This window comes from Gymnoscopelus braueri (genome assembly GCF_963280865.1).
Source record: "Gymnoscopelus braueri genome assembly, chromosome: 21".
NCBI classification, from domain to species: domain Eukaryota; kingdom Metazoa; phylum Chordata; class Actinopteri; order Myctophiformes; family Myctophidae; genus Gymnoscopelus; species Gymnoscopelus braueri.
The window spans coordinates 35564856-35579735 of NC_137623.1; the positions used below are offsets into that span (position 1 = coordinate 35564856).

Consider the following 14880-nt stretch of genomic DNA (forward strand, 5'->3'; position numbering starts at 1 on the left):
TTGCCATTTGCAGATTTCCGCCAAAAAAAGCTTTGTTCAAAGTTTGGTGTGAACGCGCCCTCAATGGTTAATTCACAATGCATTTTTGTAAGTTTGGTCCTGGGAAGACACCAAATGAATGTATCGTTTGGGTCTCGGCTGAAAAACGTTGGGAACCACTGAGCTAGATGAATGTAATCACCCCAACCCACACAAATTGCTTAAACAGGAATCAGCCTTAATGTTCTTGAACTTACTTTTAGGTTGGCAAGACGTTGGCTTATAACCAATTGACAACGTCTTTTTTTTCTTTTGATGAATTACAAGAATACAAAGATGAATAATGAGAAGCTTATAATGCCATGTTATAATTATGTCATAACAAGAGGAAAGTATTACTGTCTTGATAATGTCTTAATCAATTGAGACAGGCTTTATTTGTTATATCAATTTTTATTGGAATGTAGAAATCAATACTCAATAAATGAAGACAAATAATCACAATATAAACAGTATATGGTTAAAACATGCTATACCGCATGATTAACAAAGTTACTGTATTAGAATAATAAATCAATTGTATTAGGTCAGGCTTGTTCACAAACTTCATGTGTCCTTGAGGGTTGAGGGTTGGATATAACAACTGACTCTGCATTGATGGATCTTCAGGACATTTGGTGACAGTAGTTGCTTTTTGCTGCCACCCAGTGTATTACTTGTCTATATACAAGAGGAATTGTGTGCTGTCTTCCACCTGGTAATGCATCACCACACACTATGGTCAGGGGGCAGTCCACATAACACATATCACGTACATTTGTCTCATGAATATAACCTTTAGTTTGAAAGCATTTAGGTTTTGTGTGGTTGAAAAGGATATAATCTAAGAGTCTTGTTTTTTTTGGTTTTTTTTGGTTTGCAGGTTTATGATGGGAACTTGCGTTTCCTTGTTTCCATCCTTGGTTGTGTTCTTTCCTTGCTTGACCTGTCAGGTCTTCCTTTTGGTTGGCGTCCACTACTTCTTGGTTGTGGATGTTCTGGACCATTTTGCTGTGTGGTGGTTTTTAACCCAAGATTATCAGTGAGATATGGGTCCATCTCACACAGAAATGATATCATGTGTGAACTTGCATCAGGTCCTTTGCGCTTCACTGTATCAATGACAAAACTTGCCTTTAACTTCCTCGTCAGGCTAACAGCCTTCTCCCTCTCATCATCGTTTAACACCCTCTCATCTAAAAGTTTGTCCAGGAGTTTGTCGAGAACTGGATCTGAAACGCTTTCAATGAATTTGCACCGCACAGAAAACAGTTTGTCGTCCGCTGTAAGAATTGATGTTCTCTGAATTTGTTTTTTTCTTATATCATGAGGTGAAAGGTATACAGAGTGATCCCATGCACAGTCAGAGGTGTTACTGTCTCTTAGACGCAGTCTCACATGCTTAAACCTTTCCATTAAAGTTACCTCAAATGTTGTGATGTAATTGTCATAGGTTTCATAAATTTCAAATGGTGCCCTATTTGGTCTAATTATGATAGCGTCATCTTGAGGGGAAGTGGAGAGGGTATATTCTTTGTTTAGGATTAATTTACAGGTAGGCTTTTCAATGTAAATCTCTTCTCCATTTAGCTCCCTCCTTTTGTTTCTCACTTCAATCAGCACAATGTTGTCAGGTAGCAGCAATACTTTCAGGATTGATATGGGCTCGTTATCATCAATTGTTGGTGTATAAAACAGTGCCACCAATGCACGTTTAGGATTGGGGCTGTTGACATCCTCGACAACACCATAGGCAGAACATCCAGTTACATTTATGATTACATGAGTTTCTGTGATCTCATGGGGGTCGATAAGCTCGGGATTCTCATCCATCACATGGCCAACAGATAAGGATTTGCCTCCACCCGAGGAGAGGATCTCACAATGGGGAAGGTGTAACTGACGCACAGATCTCTGAGGGCATTCTAAGTCAAACAACGGTCCTGCAGGCCTCTTGCCAAGCTGGGCTAGAAGCCTTTGTTTCCAAGGGACTGTCCTGTAAGTCACATCTCCCTCTGCCTTCATATTAAACACCAGGCCAGTCACGTTGCATTGGAACAGTCCTGCTTGGGTGCTGTGTAACCAGTAGCTTTCCTTGTTCCCTTCAACACGGATATCAGGTGTATACCTCTCTGCTCTGGAACTTGCCCTTTTCGCCCCAAAAACGCCCAACCTGAGTGTACAACTGAGTGCAGTGTCATCAGCCTGTGACAGTGATCCTTTAACGGGATTGTCTGTGGTTGAGAAATCGCAATCTTTCCTATCTTCGGAAGTATCTTCCATCTCCCTATGCTTCACTCTTCTTGTATGATTTCCAGTTTGTGCAGGATTTCTTTCTCCTCTGGAGTCTCTTCTATCTCACTATGATGTGAGACTTACTTTTTGCTTCACTTCTTTTAATTTAGTCCCTGAGATGACAAATAGTTCCCTAAAACTGAGAGAAGAAAATCAAATCATGTATATTAAATAAACATAAATAAACAACGCAAAACATTTACCAAACAGAGGCTAAAGATCTCTGGCATCTTAAACCAGAATACTAACCCAGAGTTGTTAGTGCTGTACTCATTATCATAGCATCTCCTCTATTTAAGGAATCTAAGCCTATACACTTCATGAACTGTGGCATTGAAATGTCTAGCAACTAGAGATCTTTCATCATGGTTTCTTATATTGCTTTTGTGTTCAGTGATTCTAATTTAGTTTTCAACTCAATTTGTTTTACCAACATTACAAGAAACACAAGGACATTTCAACAAATAAACAACATACTTCTTCTTACACATAATCCTCCCCTGTAACTGTATCTCTTTTTCCCCCCCATGTATGACTATGTATAAACGAGTCACATCCCTTAAATAGTGGAGGAGATAGATAGTTTACAGGAGTCATTGATATGAAAATCCCATGTTTATAACAATTGATTCAATACCAGACTGTTAGGACATGCAATCATAATGCAATTGACAAAATATACAAATCCCCCCAGAAACAACAACCAAAATATATTTTCTTTCAATACTAAATCCTCATTTAGACCTTTTGGAAGTACTGTATTTAGAGTGTGATTCCAGTACACTTCTCTTTGTAGCAATAACCGCTCTCTATCTACTCTATTTAAGGAATATACTACTTCCATACCTTGAAATATAAACCTACAAACTTCATGAACTGTGACTTTGGAGTGTCTAGCAACTAGAGAGTTGTCATCATGGTTTTTTATATTGCTTTTATAACTCTCTTTGTTTACCAACATAACAAAACACCACAAGGACATTTCAACAAATAAACATAAATCTTCTTACATGTAATCCTCCCCTGTGACTTTATTTGAGTATATTTGTATATACTTTTTGTGACTTTTTTTCATGTATGAGGATGAAGAAAGGAGTCACATAGTAAATTCCTTAAATAGAGGAGATAGAGATTATTGCTACAAAGAGAAGTGTACTGGAATCACACTCTAAGTACAGTATTTCCAAAAGGTCTAAATGAGGAATTAGTAGAATTAGTAGTAGAACTCTTTCTTATTTAAAAAAAAAAGAGATCTTGGTTGTGGTTTCTGGTGGGATTTGTGTATTTTGTAAATTGTATTTTGATTGTATGTCTTTACTGCCTGGTATTTAAACAGCATAATCAATGACTCTTCTTAAACTATATACAGTAGGTCACATCCACCTAGGCAGCTTCTATGCCTTTTGAAGACCAACAGGCTGCAACGCGTTCATTGGTTGCCCTTGTAACTATTAAACACTATAAAAGTTATTTTGTTGTTTAGTACTGCTTCGAATCTGCACCCAACAGAAGTTCAGTTGAGTGTGCAGAGCCTTTGAAGATCATTACTATGACGTCATATTGATGACATTACAAATCTCCATATATGGGCATAAAAGTGACAGACAGACAGTATTGTGGATTAATAGATAGATTTCTGGACAACCACTGATACTCACATCACTCCCTCTGCGCCTCTGGATGCATACGCCAAGTTTTAAGTTGATCGGTCGGACGATTCTCAAGATATGCGGGAGAAAGTCAGACAGACCTATAGACAGACAGACAGACAGACAGACAGACAGACAGACAGTTCATTAATATACAGGGTGTGTACAGAGTAGGGCTATTAACATTCCTCAGAAATGAAATTCCAATATTGGTCTTACAAATTGGCTAATATTAGAATATATTCAAATATTATTATTATTAATTGTATTATTATTATATTATTATTATATTTTTATTTTTGTATTATTATTATTACTATTTATGTTTATTTGACAGGGACAATACAAAAAATGATGTATCAAGTGCTCGGATCCAATAACAAATATATTTTGTTATTATTGTTATCAAATAAACACACACACACACACACACACACACACACACACACACACACACACACACACACACACACACACACACACACACACACACACACACGCACACACACACACACACACACCTCACCCTCTCTCTGTCTCTTTGGTCGTCACTCCTCCACCAAATGTGCCCCTCCCCCCCTCTCCGCCCACCCATTGGTTGAGTGCTCCTCTAACTCCACCTTCACCAATCACATCCCTCTGCTGGCAGATATAAAAGGCCTGGGTCTGATAACTCTCACTTTTTCTCAGTGGTGTTGTGCTTGTGTAGTGAATCTCCTAAATTGGGTTTCTAGCGCACACTTCAAATCAGTATTATTTAAAAAAGTATTATTATCTGATGTGTCAAAAAATTACATACAAAAATGGTCCCCCCCCACACCTTGGGAGTCACAGATATGTCCCTGGACATGTGGACATACAAAACATACAAACATAATGTCATTCTCATGACATAATGTACATAATATACAGATACAGTCTAATTCCAGTCTGTTTCATTTACAACGCTGGTAACGTTAAACAGCACCTCTCTCTTTCTTTTGCTCGCTCTCTCTCTCTCCCCTCTCTCTGTCAAAAGTGTTTCTTGGCTTCTGCGGCATTTTAAGCTGCGAGTGATTCATCTATAGACTCGAAAATCAAACCTATCACTGGTTATACAGTATGTGCAGCGTTTCACTTGATGTTGTACAATAAGAATTTAGAATCTCAACCAGACAACTGGTGGTGTCTACCCTATTGACAGGAAGATAGCGCTGAGGAGAAACGGTGAAATCAGCTGGGGCAGTGCAGGCGGGGGCATTAAGGCCACTGTGGCTGTGGGGAATGTAATTGTTCACACGGCCAAAGAGAGGGGCAACAAGGGTGATTATTGTTATAAAGCATTATGAGTATTGCTGTTGAGTGTTTATAACTGTAATTATGCACTGTTATTTATAAGCAGATTATAAAGCATTTATTCTGGACCTTATAACTTATTATAAAATGCTTTATGATGTGTTATGATTATTGTTATAAAGCATTATGAGTATATGAGTGCTTACAACTATAGTTATATTAATATGCTCATGGTATTAACCATAATGCATTGTGTGTTTCTAATGCATTGTAAATGTGGGTTCAAAGTGTTACCAGATATGAATTAGTCACACACCACAGTTTCACTGACAAATTTCACTTTCGGAAATCCTAAGCAGACAGATCTAGAGGAAGGATAAAGAGTATAAAGCGTCATCAACAGACAATAACACATCTCCGGATGTCTATCTGTCATTTTATAGCTTACCATTGATATGATTCCATTGATAAGAGGAGCCAGATATTTGTTATTTTTTAAAAGTGGCGTAATTTCTAAATGCTGTGAGCAGATGTAATGTGACCATCTTGAATTTTGAAGTATAAAGATGAAGGCTATGAAGCATCATCAACAAAAGACCAGCTCTCTGATGTCTTTTGTGTCTACGTTGACTTTGTATTCGATTTAAGATATGACTGAGCTAATATTATCATAAAATATATCACATTTTGGGACATTAAGGGATAACATAATACAACATCATTCACACAAAATACAGCATATTCAGAAAATAGAATAGGCCTAACCTAGAGACCATACCTGCCAACACTGCATTTAACAGGAAACTCCTGAATTTTTACCCTTTCTCCTGCTGTGGCTCTGTATTGTAATTCCTCCTAAAAATATCCTTAATTTTGGACAACTCAACCCAGCCTTTATGGTAAAAGTGAGCATGCCCATGTGTTACACATCCCACTGGCCAAAATGATAATATACATAGCCTACGCGACATAGACACAAACACAACCAAGGATTTTCCCGTGATGTCAACATCAATATGGAAACCTCAATGACGTGGGGAACGGCACTGGTTTCTATATACATTTCCCCGCATGTACGTGTTTCACTCAAACATGGATAAACATTATGACAAAGCATTTCACTTAAGTGCTGCCCGGGGAAAAAATGTATTAAGCTGCTACTAGAAAATTACCAGGGGGCGATTGTCGAGTAACACTGACTTATGTTAGCAAAGGTATATGATTTGTTAAAAGCACATGTGCCACACACGCCCCCAAACACGGCCTCCTACCCAATCACTGACCTGCGACTTCCCTATGATTGGCCAGTAATACCGCATAGAAATTCACTGAAACACAGAGTCACTACAATATTGACCTTTACTGCATTTTGAATGTCCAATAAACTACCGAATAAAATGTTCGTCTCGTCAACGAAAAGCGCACATACGTCTCGTCATATTGTAGTCATCAAAGACCAATGTTTAGCTCGTCACCATCTCGTCTTAGTCATGAAAAAAGGGCCGTTAACTAAATCATGTTGTCATCGTCAATGAAAACAACACTGAATACTTGAAGTGAATAAAAACATTAATAAGAAAGACTTACCCTTTGTTAAAAGCTCACCCCAAGGAAAAGTAGGAGCAGATGCATTGTATTGGACAGAGAGGTTCAACTGAAGGATTGTGCTGGGTTACAGCTTGTGAATACATTTGCAAAGGGGGTGTGGCGTCTGGATGGGTGTTAAAGTAGTAATATGCTCTCTCTGTGTGTGTGTGTGTGTGTGTGTGTGTGTGTGTGTGTGTGTGTGTGTGTGTGTGTGTGTGTGTGTGTGTGTGTGTCTGTCTGTCTGTCTGTCTGTCTGTCTGTCTGTCTGTCTGTCTGTCTGTCTGTCTGTCTGTCTGTCTGTCTGTCTGTCTGTCTGTCTGTCTGTCTGTCTGTCTGTCTGTCTGTCTGTCTGTCTGTCTGTCTGTCTGTCTGTCTGTCTGTCTGTCTGTCTGTCTGTCTGTCTGTCTGTCTGTCTGTGGGCTAAATACAATTTTAACCAACCACAGTCCACCTATGAGATACAGTGCATATTAGCTTCGTTCCCAGACTTTCCATGGGGGCAGTGCTGCTGCTTGGAGCATAAACAAACAAAGTTGCATGACCCATGCCCTTATTGCCAGTCACATACCTGTGCCAGTCACCTGAGTGACTGGCAGATCACTCAAAACAAGAGTGATTGGCCGCGTTTCCCAAAGAGATTCGTAGAGATGCTGCGTTGAGATCCTGCGCAGGTTGTACGACGGGTCTCACGTGCGTCCACACAATCTGCGCAGTACCATAGCAGGCACGTAGATTTCAGGTCATGCGTAGCCTACGCAGCTTGCGTAAGAGCCTGGGACCCGGCGAAACCTACGCTCTACCCTCATTAGTAGCAGCTGGTTGTGCCCAACGCGCTATCGGTTCCACGGCGTTACGTGTCTGCTAAAACTACATTCGGGAGACAGAATGGCGTATCCTACTCTCCTCCCACTCCTGGGAGAGGCGTATCCCTGCAGTGCTGTCCTACGAAGCAGTTTGTTACGAGCGCCCTGGGGCACTAGTAACACCCATCGTAGCGAATCTATGAAAAGACCGACCACACACACACACACACACACACACACGCACACGCACACGCACGCACGCACGCACGCACATCGTGTTTGTTTTTTGGTCTATTCCGTGTTCACAGTATGGCTTGGACACCCTGTATGGTCATATATGTCAACTATGTTGGGTAATTATTATTATCAGTAATCATGTCATTGGTAATCAAGCATAGTCATGTATTTCAACAATGTTGTTTGTAAAACATTTATTTATTTATTATTGTGTTAAACATAGTAGAGGCCTTTGGGCTTCTTGCCTCTTCCTGGCACTTTCCCCTCCCATATCTGTGTACTGTTTTGTATAGTTTTTTAAATTTTGGGCTAAATACAATTTTAACCAACCACAGTCCACCTGTGAGATACAGTGCATATTAGCTTCGTTCCCAGACTTTCCATGGGGGCAGTGCTGCTGCTTGGAGCATAAACAAACAAAGTTGCATGACCCATGCCCTTATTGCCAGTCACATACCTGTGCCAGTCACCTGAGTGACTGGCAGATCACTCAAAACAAGAGTGATTATCAACAGAAGCATATTGGGGGATTTTGGCACATTTATTGGGGGCGCTACCTACACGTTTAGCTGTGTTGCTCATTCCACGATTGCACAATCCTTACAAGCTGTACCTCGTTGTAAAGGTGACTAATCAACGATAAAAATACAAAAAAGTAATAAAAATACAATACCAATTGGTATTATTAAAGGGGAGAAATAATCGCCCAAAGTTAAGTTTCCGAACTTTTTGTGGGCAGTTTATATACCTTGTCTCTCTCTCTCTCACACACACACACACACACACACACACACGCACACACACGCACACACGCACACACGCACACACACGCACACGCACACACGCACGCACGCACACGTGTTTGTTTTTTGGTCTATTCCGTGTTCACAGTATGGCTTGGACACCCTGTATGGTCATATATGTCAACTATGTTGGGTAATTATTATTATCAGTAATCATGTCATTGGTAATCAAGCATAGTCAATGTTGTTTGTAAAACATTTATTTATTTATTATTGTGTTAAACATAGTAGAGGCCTTTGGGCTTCTTGCCTCTTCCTGGCACTTTCCCCTCCCATATCTGTGTACTGTTTTGTATTGTTTTTTAAATTTTGGGCTAAATACAATTTTAACCAACCACAGTCCACCTGTGAGATAGAGTGCATATTAGCTTCGTTCCCAGACTTACAAGACATACCGTTGCTCTGATCCTCACTAAACTTGGCACAAACAGGGGTCAGGGGTCTGCCATGAGAATAGACACACCAGGGGCGCCCGGGTGCCATAGGCGGACACTGGTCAGGGGTCTGCCATGACAATAGTCAATCCAGGGGCCACATATGTGGTGCCCAGAGGCTACGTCAGAAGTCCCTCTCCGTGGCCACAGGCACACCGTTGTTAAAATCCTCACCAAACTTGTGAGGATGAGGCATGTTCATGGGTCTGCCATTCAGAACAGTCACACCAGGCACCATGTCAGGGGCCCCTCGGGGCCACAGGTACACTGTTGCTCCAAACCGCACACCAAACTTAGAACAAACACTGTTCAGCAGTCTGCCATGAGAATAGTCTAAATCTAAATTGCACACTAACTCTGTGAATATTGCCCTGATCAGTGCTATATAGGACTAGCATAGTGACCTGAAAATCTATTTTTTAAAAAGGTTTAAGTAAAGTAATGACATTCGCGGAGTTGTAGGCGGTTTGTGTTTTGTTCTTTCATAAAATGTATCATGTTTTTTTTCTCACTTTACTTAAATCACCCAATGACCACTTGTAATCTTATTCACTTATACATTCAAAGACTTATTATGATACTTGACCTTAGAAGTCATTATATATATCTGTTTGATTATTGTTATGAATCATTATGAGTACTTGAGTCTTTATAACTTTAATTATACAGTGTTTAGGCAGAGTAATGCATATGTTTAAATGAGGATGTAGTTTGTAAAAGTCCTTACACACTGGGGGCGATTTTTTCATGCAAATAATGTGTTCTTTTTAAAACCATGACCAACTCATCATCAGTGATGGAAAGTAGTAACTAAGTATATTTACTCAAGTACAGTACTTAATTACACTTTTGAAGTACTTTTACTTTACAGGAGTATTTACAAATGTCAGTACTTTTACTTCTACTCCACTCTACTTTACTCTTCTTAAAGTATATTTTGATACCAATAGTTTTGTACTTTTGCTCAAGTACATTTTTTATTCCGGACTTTTAACATAGTATTTCTAGATTGCAGTATTGATACAGTACTTTTACTTAAGTAAAACATTTTTCCACCACTGCTCATCATCACTTGAGGATGTAGACCCCATTGTTTCTCCGTGGCGCGGAAAAACTCGCACCACAGATAACAACCCTGGTGTAGAGAACATCATGAAAGGAGAGGATGTGGTCAAAAAGAAGGCCGTATATCTATTGCTTTTAACAACAAAAACTGTATAAACTGACCTGAAAGGAACAACATATTTTGTCAAAGTTAAACTGTTTGGTTTGTCTGTTTGTTTGTTTGTCTGTCTTGTCCTTTTCTTTATTGTCAAGTAATTATTGTTATTATTATTATTATTATTATTTATTTTTTCTATTTGTTTTTTTTTATCTTGTCATTTGTCTTGTTATGACCTTGGGGGGAGGGTTGGGGAATGGGAGAATATGATGTCGTACAAAATGTCATGTTATTGTATTTCTGCCTGCAACATAAGAAAAATAAAAAACAAAGTGTTTTTTTGCTTTTTAAAGAAGACTGTAGATCATGTCTAGCACTGAGACATCAATTTCTAGCACCTTCAACCTAACCACATGCCTTGCAAACAACACCACCATCGTTGCATGCATGGACGTCGATTTATGTGGGGTGAGTACTCACACGCACGAACAAAGTTGCAAGACCCATACTCCCAAGACCCGGGGATTTTGGCAAGTTTTTGGAAGCGCCACCCACACGTTTGGCTGTGTTGCTCATTCCACGATTGCACAATCCTTACGTTTGGAAGTGGTACCAGGGCTGACACTAAATAATGGTGCCACTCTGCATAACGTAACATGCTTCCACTTGCCCTATTGCAATGTTTGCATGACAAATCTTTCCATGGGGGCAGTGCTGCTGCTTGGAGCATAAACAAACAAAGTTGCATGACCCATGCCCTTATTGCCAGTCACACACCTGTGCCAGTCACCTGAGTGACTGGCAGATCACTCAAAACAAGAGTGATTATCAACAGAAGCATATTGGGGGATTTTGGCACATTTATTGGGGGCGCTACCTACACGTTTAGCTGTGTTGCTCATTCCACGATTGCACAATCCTTACAAGCTGTACCTCGTTGTAAAGGTGACTAATCAACGATAAAAATACAAAAAAGTAATAAAAATACAATACCAATTGGTATTATTAAAGGGGAGAAATAATCGCCCAAAGTTAAGTTTCCGAACTTTTTGTGGGCAGTTTATATACCTTGTCTCTCTCTCTCACACACACACAAACACACACACACACACACACACACACACACACACACACACACGCACGCACGCACGCACGCACGCACGCACGCACGCACGCACGCACGCACGCACACGTGTTTGTTTTTTGGTCTATTCCGTGTTCACAGTATGGCTTGGACACCCTGTATGGTCATATGTCAACTATGTTGGGTAATTATTATTATCAGTAATCATGTCATTGGTAATCAAGCATAGTCATGTATTTCAACAATGTTGTTTGTAAAACATTTATTATGTATTATTGTGTTAAACATAGTAGAGGCCTTTGGGCTTCTTGCCTCTTCCTGGCACTTTCCCCTCCCATATCTGTGTACTGTTTTGTATTGTTTTTTAAATTTTGGGCTAAATACAATTTTAACCAACCACAGTCCACTTGTGAGATACAGTGCATATTAGCTTCGTTCCCAGACTTACAAGACATACCGTTGCTCTGATCCTCACTAAACTTGGCACAAACAGGGGTCAGGGGTCTGCCATGAGAATAGACACACCAGGGGCGCCCGGGTGCCATAGGCGGACACTGGTCAGGGGTCTGCCATGACAATAGTCAATCCAGGGGCCACATATGTGGTGCCCAGAGGCTACGTCAGAAGTCCCTCTCCGTGGCCACAGGCACACCGTTGTTAAAATCCTCACCAAACTTGTGAGGATGAGGCATGTTCATGGGTCTGAAGAAAAAGAAAAAGAAAAAGAAAAAGAAAAAGAAAAAGAAAAAGAAAAAGAAAAAGAAAAAGAAAAAGAATAAAAAGAAAGAGAATAAACCCGCACACTCGTCTGCTCCAAGGTATGTTCATGGGTCTGCCATTCAGAACAGTCACACCAGGCACCATGTCAGGGGCCCCTCGGGGCCACAGGTACACTGTTGCTCCAAACCGCACACCAAACTAAGAACAAACACTGTTCAGCAGTCTGCCATGAGAATAGTCTAAATCTAAATTGCACACTAACTCTGTGAATATTGCCCTGATCAGTGCTATATAGGACTAGCATAGTGACCTGAAAATCTATTTTTTTAAAAGGTTTAAGTAAAGTAATGACATTCGCGGAGTTGTAGGCGGTTTGTGTTTTGTTCTTTCATAAAATGTATCATGTTTTTTTTCTCACTTTACTTAAATCACCCAATGACCACTTGTAATCTTATTCACTTATACATTCAAAGACTTATTATGATACTTGACCTTAGAAGTCATTATATATATATGTTTGATTATTGTTATGAATCATGAGTACTTGAGTCTTTATAACTTTAATTATACAGTGTTTAGGCAGAGTAATGCATATGTTTAAATGAGGATGTAGTTTGTAAAAGTCCTTACACACTGGGGGCGATTTTTTCATGCAAATAATGTGTTCTTTTTAAAACCATGACCAACTCATCATCAGTGATGGAAAGTAGTAACTAAGTATATTTACTCAAGTACAGTACTTAATTACACTTTTGAAGTACTTTTACTTTACAGGAGTATTTACAAATGTCAGTACTTTTACTTCTACTCCACTCTACTTTACTCTTCTTAAAGTATATTTTGATACCAATAGTTTTGTACTTTTGCTCAAGTACATTTTTTATTCCGGACTTTTAACATAGTATTTCTAGATTGCAGTATTGATACAGTACTTTTACTTAAGTAAAACATTTTTCCACCACTGCTCATCATCACTTGAGGATGTAGACCCCATTGTTTCTCCGTGGCGCGGAAAAACTCGCACCACAGATAACAACCCTGGTGTAGAGAACATCATGAAAGGAGAGGATGTGGTCAAAAAGAAGGCTGTATATCTATTGCTTTTAACAACAAAAACTGTATAAACTGACCTGAAAGGAACAACATACTTTGTCAAAGTTAAACTGTTTGGTTTCTCTGTTTGTTTGTTTGTCTGTCTTGTCCTTTTCTTTATTGTCAAGTAATTGTTATTATTATTATTATTATTTATTTTTTCTATTTGTTTTTTTTTTGTCTTGTCATTTGTCTTGTTATGACCTTGGGGGGAGGGTTGGGGAATGGGAGAATATGATGTCGTACAAAATGTCATGTTATTGTATTTCTGCCTGCAACATAAGAAAAATAAAAAACAAAGTGTTTAAAAAAAAAAAGAAGACTGTAGATCATGTCTAGCACTGAGACATCAATTTCTAGCACCTTCAACCTAACCACATGCCTTGCAAACAACACCACCATCGTTGCATGCATGGACGTCGATTTATGTGGGGTGAGTACTCACACGCACATCAACCACGTTTTAACCCCCTAATGAGTACTAGTAGGCTACAGTTCTTACTAAGAAATGAGACGTTTTGAGACAGGCAGGCAATACGTTCTCTCTCAGTCTCTCTCTCTCTTGAACACATAGCTTTGAGAGAGACAGAGAGAGAGAGAGAGAGAGAGAGAGAGAGAGAAAGAGAGAGAGAGAGAGAGAGAGAGAGAGAGAGAGAGAGAGTGTGTAAGTGACAAGTGTAGGCTACATTTCAATTCATACATTACATTACATCACATTACAGTCATTTAGCAGACACTTTCATCCAAACGACTTACAATAAGTGCATTCAACATAGGTAGGCAAGAAAACTACTAATCACCAGAAGTCTTAAGTGCATTCTCTTCTAAAACAAGCAACTAAGAGTATACCTAGCACTAAGGTAAAAGGGGTCATACTAATTACCCAAAAGTACCCAAAAATACCCAATAGTACCCAAATGTACCCAACAGTACCCAAAAGCATACCCAAAAGTACCCAAAAGTACCCAAAAGTACCCAAATGTACCCAAAAGTACCCAAAAGCATACCCAAATGTACCCAAAAGTACCCAAAAGCATACCCAAAAGTACCCAAAAGCATACCCAAATGTACCCAAAACTACCCAAAAGCATACCCAAAAGTACCCAAATGTACCCAAAACTACCCAAAAGCATACCCAAATGTACCCAAAACTACCCAAAACTACCCAAAAGCATACCCAAATGTACCCAAAAGCGTACCTAAATGTACCCAAAACTACCCAAAAGCATACCCAAAACTACCCAAATGTACCCAAAAGTACCCAAAAGCATACCCAAAAGCATACCCAAAAGTACACAATTGTACCCAAAAGTACCCAAAATTACCCAAAAGTACCCAAAAGCATACCGAAATGTACCCAAAACTACCCAAAAGTACCCAAAAGCGTACTCAAATGTACCCAAAAGTACCCAAAAGCATACCCAAAAGTACCCAAATGTACCAAAAACTACACAAAACTACACAAAAGCATACCCAAATGTACCCAAATGTACCCAAAAGCATACCCAAATGTACCCAAAAGTACCCAAAAGCATACCCAAATGTACCCAAAACTACCCAAAACTACCCAAAAGCATACCCAAAAGTACCCAAATGTACCCAAAACTACCCAAAAGCATACCCAAATGTACCCAAAAGTACCCAAAAGCATACCCAAATGTACCCAAAAGTACCCAAAAGCATACCCAAATGTACCCAAAAGTACCCTAAAGCATACCCAA

The 14880-nt window shown here is 39.5% G+C and overlaps 1 long non-coding RNA gene across 1 annotated transcript; it reads right to left on the reverse strand.

Moving 5' to 3' along the window:
* Window positions 1-428: 428 nt before the first annotated feature.
* LOC308077191 lies at window positions 429-6980 on the reverse strand. The gene is made up of 3 exons (XR_013932373.1): window positions 6825-6980; window positions 3972-4063; window positions 429-2452 (listed from the first exon to the last, which is right to left on the reverse strand). It is a non-coding gene; the product is annotated as an uncharacterized lncRNA (long non-coding RNA).
* Window positions 6981-14880: the final 7900 nt, after the last annotated feature.